The sequence below is a fragment of the Centrocercus urophasianus genome, unplaced genomic scaffold (assembly GCF_019232065.1).
Source record: "Centrocercus urophasianus isolate 14NV4802_14NV808 unplaced genomic scaffold, USGS_Curo_1.0 seq_25, whole genome shotgun sequence".
NCBI classification, from domain to species: Eukaryota; Metazoa; Chordata; class Aves; order Galliformes; family Phasianidae; genus Centrocercus; species Centrocercus urophasianus.
In genome coordinates, this window is record NW_024884811.1 from 6,541,362 (window position 1) to 6,548,943 (window position 7,582).

The 7,582-nt window shown below is 37.6% G+C and overlaps 1 protein-coding gene across 3 annotated transcripts in view; it reads left to right on the forward strand.

The window, feature by feature from the left end:
• Positions 1–7,582, forward strand: part of ADAMTS6 (ADAM metallopeptidase with thrombospondin type 1 motif 6) — a 152,146-nt gene that overhangs the window by 31,970 nt on the left and 112,594 nt on the right. The window lies entirely within an intron of this gene.

Here is a 7,582-nt window from a genome sequence, read left to right on the forward strand (position 1 = left end):
GTGAAAGGCTTTCTGTAAATGAGGCATAATTAAAAATGCATTGAAATAAATCCGTGAAATACCAAACTGCATTTTCTGTTGTTAGTAACGGTATATTAATGTTTGCTGTAGTTTAGAAATAAATGTTTTCCTTTTACATACCCACCTTACAACAGAAGAAAAAAATCAATGAAAAATTCTTTTGTATGCTGTTGTTTTTTTTTTTTTTTTTTTTTCCCTCTTCAGACATTTACCTTCTTAGTTGCACAGAGGGTCATAAAACTACTCAAATGATAGTTTTTCCAGGAAATGTTTGGTGGTAATAGTTTAGGATATCTGTTAGAACACTCAGTTACTGCTTGGCCAGATATCTGAGGAAGGGCTTTCTAGCAGTTTGAAATGTCATATTTTGCCTTCTTTTATTTAGAGAACATAGAGGCTTTTAAAAACCTCTCATTTTAAATTTTTTCTTACTAGTCTGATTAGAATCCTAGCATTCCCTTTCCCTTCCCCCTGCTTAAGTACAATATCAGAGCTGGTATTTTCACAATTTACAGTGACTGGCAGAATAGTAGATATGCAAGTGACTAGCTGTGCTTCTCATTCTTAACAATCCAGAAGAACATCTTAGGCCAGTTTTTACACTGGATTTTTACCAATGTTGGAGTTAGTCTGCAATTTGTTGCAAAAGGTCTCTCTCTCTTGCTGCACATGAATATGTTCTACATTTTCATGTTTTCTTCAGATTTTAAACATTAGTCTTGACTATTAGCTCAAGTTTATTACTACATTTTATTAGATTGCTTCTGTATAGGAACACATTAAAAACATATGTTTTTAATTATGGCACAGGTTGTAAATTAATTCATTTAGTGACAACATCATAGCCATTACTTTCAGTATTTAGCGATCTTCAGTTTCTACTAGTTTACACAAATCTGTCCTAACAAAGGGTATGATTATTTATGCGTTGAGGTCAGTGGCAGAATGCCCAATATTTCAGTAGGATCTGGGTAGGATTTCAATCTAAGTTCATAGCCTTTTCATTTTAATTATGCAAATACTCTTACCATAAAATGAGTATTGCTTGTTCCCTGCTGCTTAACTTTTTCAAATATTCAGCAGCTTTAAAATCTGTACGTGGAGTTGGGCATGTGAGTATGTTAACCATTTCAAAACTAGAGGTGGTATTCTCTCTGACCTTGCATATCTTATCTCAGGCTATGCCATCTGTTAAAGGTCAATGTCATTGATCTACCGAAATGTTGCAAATGATGTGTTCAGTTTTCTGTTTCTGTTATCCTGGAGATGCAGGTGCATCTCTCTTCCTCTGTTGTATGTTAGAGATTGTTTTCCCACTCTGATCTCCAGGTGTCTGGTGTAGTTACATGGAGGTATTTTCTGTGAGGTGGTCTGAAGCAATGTTTTGTGCTTTGTGTACTGTGTTTTTTTGCCCTGAAAGGTTATGGAACAGATAATCTCAGGAGCCATCATGGACCAATTAAAGGTCAACCAGGGGATCAGGCCCAGTCAGAATGTCTTTATGAATGGTAGATCCTGTCTGACAAACCTGATTTCATTCTATGATAAGGTGGCCCGCTTAGTGGATGAAGATAAGGCTGTCAGTGAGCTCTACCTGGACTTCATTAAGGCTTTTGACACTATCCCTCACAACATTCTTGTGGAGAAGCTGGCTGTCCATGGTTTGGATGGGTGTACGCTGTGCTGGGTGAAACACTGTCTGGATGGCCGGGCCCAAAGAGTTGTGGTCAATGGAGTTAAATCCAGTTGGCTGCCAGTCACGAGCCCGGGCGTCCCCCAGGGCCTGGTACAGGGGCCGCTTATATTTAACATATTTCTAATGATCTTGTTGAGGGGATTGAGTGCATCCTCAGTAAGTTTGCAGATGGCACCAAGTTAGGACAGAGTGTTGATCTGCATGAGGGGAGAAGAACGCTACAGAGGGACCTGGATAGACTGGATCAATGGGTCAAGGTTAACAGTATGTGTTTCAACAGGGCCAAGTGTTGGGTCCTGCATTTTGGTCACAGCAACCCCAGGAAACCCTACAGGCCTGGGGAAGAGTGGCTGGAAAGCTGTCTGATGGAAAGGGACCTTGGTGTCCTGATGGATAGATGGCTGAATATGAGCCAGCAGTGTATTCATGTGGCCAAGAAGGCCAATGGCATTCTGGTTTGTGTCAGCAATGGTGTGGTGAGCAGGACTAGAGTACAGGGATCCTGCCCCTGTACTCAGCACTGGTGAGGCCTCACCTTGAGTACTGTGTTCAGTTTTGGGCACCTCAGTACAGAAAGGACATTGAGGTACTGGAGCATGTTCAAAGAAGGGTAACAAGGCTTGTGAAGGGCTTGGAGAATATGCCTTATGAGGAGTAACTGAAGGAACTGGGGCTGTTTAGTCTGGGGAAAAGGAAGCTGAAGGGAGACCTTATTGCTCTCTTCCAGTATCTGAAAGGTATTGCAGAGAGAGAGGGGTTGGTCTCGTCGCATTGGTGACAGGTGACAGCACCAGGGAAAGTGGCCTCAAGTTGCACCAGGGGAGGTTTACGTTGGTTATTAGGAAAAAGTTCTTTACAGAAAGGGTTGTTAAGCATTGGAATAGGCTCCCCAGGGAGGTGGTTGAGTCACCATCTCTGAATGTGTTTAAAAACCATTTGGATGTGGTGCTCAGGAACATGATTTAGCAGTGGGTTGTTACGCTAGTATGGCTAGGTAATGGTTGGACTTCATGATCTTCAAGGTCTTTTCCAACCTGAATGATTCTGCAATTCTACTAGTGATACAGATGTATCCTATTTTTGAAAATACCTAATCTGTAGAAATAGAATAATGCATTGTTAAACAGTTACTTTAAATCACAAATTCATAGCAATGTAAAATAAGGGTATACTTTTTCTAAATAACCTTTAATTTAAAAACAATAGATATTTAATAAGTAGTATTTAATTCCATAGACTTCCGTGACTTCATGTATATCAAACTAACAAACCACCAGTGTTCATAAAGACCCCTGGATGGTTTATCTAGTTCCTGTGCTACTCTATTTTCTGCTGAGTTCTTTGGCAGTGAGGACTCATGCTCCACTGTTAGGGGTTTTTCTCATTGCTGCATGATATGGGTTAGTGCTTGTGGTGGCAGTGGTGATGAGGAGACGGTTGGACTAGATGATCTTATAGGTCACTTCCAACCTTATGATTCTATGATTCTATGATCTCTTAACTTTTCTTAAGATTGCCACTTCTTTGCCCTTTGTCACACTGTTGTCAGGAGTTATTTCAGTTTTATATGTGCAAACTATGTTTGAGGGAATTTCTGTATTTTGTTGGTTATATAGACTCCCTTGAGTACTGTGAGGCATCATTTTATAGTTGCTCAGATCCCAAAATCTTGATAGTCTCCTACTCCAAGCATCTATTTTTTCCAAATAGTTTCCAAAGTTATTTCCTGTTACATGTGGTGAGGTCAGAGCTAGACTGCCAGCTCATGATTGCTTCATATTTTCAAACACTGCTTTTTGGAGGAGACTTCAGAAGTAAGGTCAGATGTTCCTGAAGATTTGTTTTCTACAACTGAAATCTTTACATAGAAATCTGACTTTCTAAAACTTTCTAAAATAGCCATCTAAAGACTGCTGTTGAATATTATTCAGTAAGTTGTCACCTGTACGTATTTGAATGTGTTTTGCTACCAAGATAGAAAAATGTGAGGTTGAGCTGTTTGATTGAAACGTGTGATGAAAGAGCTGAAGGACAGGAAAGGGAATGCTGTACCAGTACTGCTAAAGTTTTTGCACAGCTTTTAAGTTCAGCAGGGGTTTCAGTAAGGCAGATTCCTGTTCCTTTTTCTATGTTACCTTAGTAGTAGGTTAGAGTTTCCCAGCCACACTTTTAGGAATAAAGAATCACTACACCATACTTTAAATAAATAAATAAAATTCTTGGGTGTTTCCACATCCTCTGAACTCAATGAAAGTTGCTTAGGAATAAGCACATTTGAAGCATATTTCTGCTTTTAAAACAGAAATGTGGACAGCTTTATACTTTGAGTTACTTATGCTCAAAAGCACTATTGGCAAATAGGAAAGTAAGACTGTGATTCTGTCAAATATGCAATAGTTGAAATTGTCAAGTCCAAAAATGAGATTTTGGTAAGCAATTGGGACATGACAGAGATTCTAGTATGAGGTTATATATAACCTTTGTATTCAACTACTTGCTCAAATTCTCTAGTTACCTTGGAAGGCGGACTATCTGTAAGGAAAGAGTCTATATGAAATAACTATTATGTCTACAAAGATGTAGAACATAAATAATGAACAAGTTTCTACTCCTCCTTTATCTCCCTCCCCAAACCTCCCTTTTCTCCACCTCCTCTGTTGCTTGTTCTCTTTTAGGTATGCCATGGATGTAGGTTTGATATAACAGATTGGAGTGTCACCAATTCTTCTGTCAATCTTCTTAAAAGTAAATAGTGTCTTTATAAACATCAGAGGAAGAGAGATTCTTTTTAGAACTTGTACGATAGGATAGTTTTCTGTTTTAATTAATCTGTACTGAAATAGCTGCTGTGTGTTGATTGTATTTTTTAAAGAGAAGGGAATTTCTGAGAAAAGCAAAACAAAATTAAAGGTATACCCACTTTTTTCCAGGGGAGTGACAGTGCAACTTAAGGTCAGTTTCTAGTAACTTTCATTAACTACATTAAAGGTGTACATCATAAACTATGCAAATGTGAAGTGCATGGCAGTAGTTGTTCATAAACACCGAGAACAACCAATAAAAAAAAGAATCTCAAGATACATTCTGTTCTTCTGTATTTCTGAGAATAAGACACAAGATACATTTAATGGGTTATGTAGAAGTACTTTTTCTTGATCACTGTATGTATTTCTAAAAGTGTGGCTTATCTGCTTTGTTTTTTTTTTTTCTCCCAAAAGAGGCATGTGTTGTGTTGATTACCAATGAATTAAACCTGAAGGTCAAGTAAATCAATATATTCAGTAATGGATTGATGTTTTTTGCTTCTAAATATTGTGTCTTCAACATTGTTAAACTCATATTCCAGAATCTTTTTTTAAAGGGGGATGGGGTGGGGTTGGGGAGAAGGAGGGGAGAGGAGAAGTTAAGAGTGCATTCTTTTCCAGATGTAATTAGATGCATAATTTTGAGCATATTCATGTTTTGATGTCTCACTGTGAAAGATTGTAGGGACAGGGTATTTGGAAAGTTACATCCTCCTTTAGAAACTAAAGCTCTTGAATTACATCAGAACAGAAGCGTCTGAAACTTTTTGGAAATAATTCAGGTTTAAGTATTATTAGTCTAGAAATAGATTCACTATCATGTTACATAAACGAAGTTAACGTTTTATAACAAAAAGGGATTACATTTTCAGTGGCATAGAAAACTCTGTAAATGTCACTTTGAACTTGCTTTTTCTGTTTCATAGGAAATACATGATAGGTTAGTTGTATTATAATTAATTTGTTGACTCAGTAGGTGGCACTCTTCCCTCTGAGTCACCAAAATGCCTAAGTCATCTGTATTTGAGGTTTGATTTTTTTGGAATACAGTATAGAATAGATCCTGTCTACTTCTGCTCATTAGAACATCAGTTTTGATATTCTAACAAAGTTTGTGTTTAAGAATTTCACTCTTGCTGTTCAGCCTTGGCTATTACTGCTGTTAGATAACAGGTTTTTATTCTGAACTGTTGTGCGTTTTATTCTTAAAATACCTAGCTTTGAAGGTGGTAGCATTCAAACAGGTCTGCTCTTTATGTTCCTTGCGCTTGAATGTTAATAATTCTACAATAAATTTTATCTGAATGATTGTGCAATTCTAGCTTTGTTGCATTGGAGTTTGACCTGCTGCCTCTCTCCGGGATCACTTCTACTTGACATTTGATAGCTGCAAACTATGCTGGAGACTGTAAAAGGTTACAGGTTCTGATTATCAATTCTTAATTCACAGGATTGAGTCTTATGGCTTCAATAGGATTAACTTCATATTAAGTGTAAATTCCTTGTGTAAAATTAAAGCATCAGTTAATTTTTGGTGAATTTTATGTGAGACTTAGGTATATAGTTGTGCTGATACTCTGTGCCCATAATATCAAAGCAGGATCTTGTGTATGGCTTACTGCTTGCCTAAGGGTCTGATTCTACCACTACAGACAAATACAAGTCAACAGTAGGCCACTTAAGTTTAAGCATATGCACAATCTTTAAATACATGTTCATGGAGTGTATGTTACTGAAAAATATTTGAAAGTGAAATTTTACTGCCAAAATGGCTTAGTCTTAAACTTACAGCGTTCCAATTCTGAGCATCAGTTCTTTTGGCTATGCCATACCTACGTCATCGGAACCCATGATAACATGAGAAATTGGGTTTCACTGTGTCTTTGATTATTCTTACTACTTAAACCAGAGGCACAGAACTTATGTGAGCCACTTATTTGTACACCACGCACTTCTTGTTTTAGCATTTTATTCAGTGGATTACCCTAATCTAGTTTTTCCTGGTTTTATGCAGCCTGTAATCAAAAAACAAAATTGCACAATCTTCATACCTTTTCTTATTTCCATCGAATTGTGGATTGAAATAAGTACTGCTGTTTGAAAGCAGTCTTTCATGCAATACAACTCATTCTGCTGAGTATTTTTTTGTTATTTGAATCTAACATTCATCCAAAGTCTCACTTTATTTTTTTGAGAAGGAAAAAAAAAAAACCAAAACAGAGAAGCCCATCTTAAGCTTTCCGTAATACTCAGAATTACCCTAATGCAGAAAACAAAGCAAGTGTGTTGAGCAGGCATTTTATGCTATTCTTTTTACAATTACATACTCTTCAAAGAAAATAATATGTGAGTTCTCCTCTTTCAACTAATCAGCTGAAACAAAAAAGTTCTCTTTAGCTTTCCAGACAGAACGCAACTTAGGATTCTCAGTGCATCCCAGTAATGTTCTGTGGCCCTTTGGCTCAATGATACCTATACCCATCAATATATAGCTGTTATGCTAAAAGCATCAGTTTTCAGTGCCCTCAGTTTTAATGACTCCGGTTTGTGATACACTAATAACCACTAAACAGTGTATCCTCCAAGAACTGAGGTGGTGGTGTTTTTTTTGTTTTGTATTCTGTGGTGCTTTTTGAAAGCAGAGTCACTGTTCTGTGTCCTTTTCAGTTGTGCCCCTTAAATACAGTACCACTGTACTTATGTTCTCCAAATTTGATGGTATGCAAGCTATTTTTCTAGATTTTTAGATTCTATTTTGACACTTTTAGACTTCAAAACTTTTTTCTGCTAGAAAAAAAAACAGCTCTCAAATTTCTTCAAGGAGTCTCCTTGTGACCTGAAATAAATGTAGGAGGCTGCAAGTTAGGACAGAGTGTTGATCTGCATGAGGGGAGAAGAACGCTACAGAGGGACCTGGATAGACTGGATCAATGGGTCAAGGTTAACAGTATGTGTTTCAACAGGGCCAAGTGTTGGGTCCTGCATTTTGGTCACAACAACCCCAGGAAATCCTGCAGGCCTGGGGAAGAGTGGCTGGAAAGCTGTCTGATGGAAAGGGACC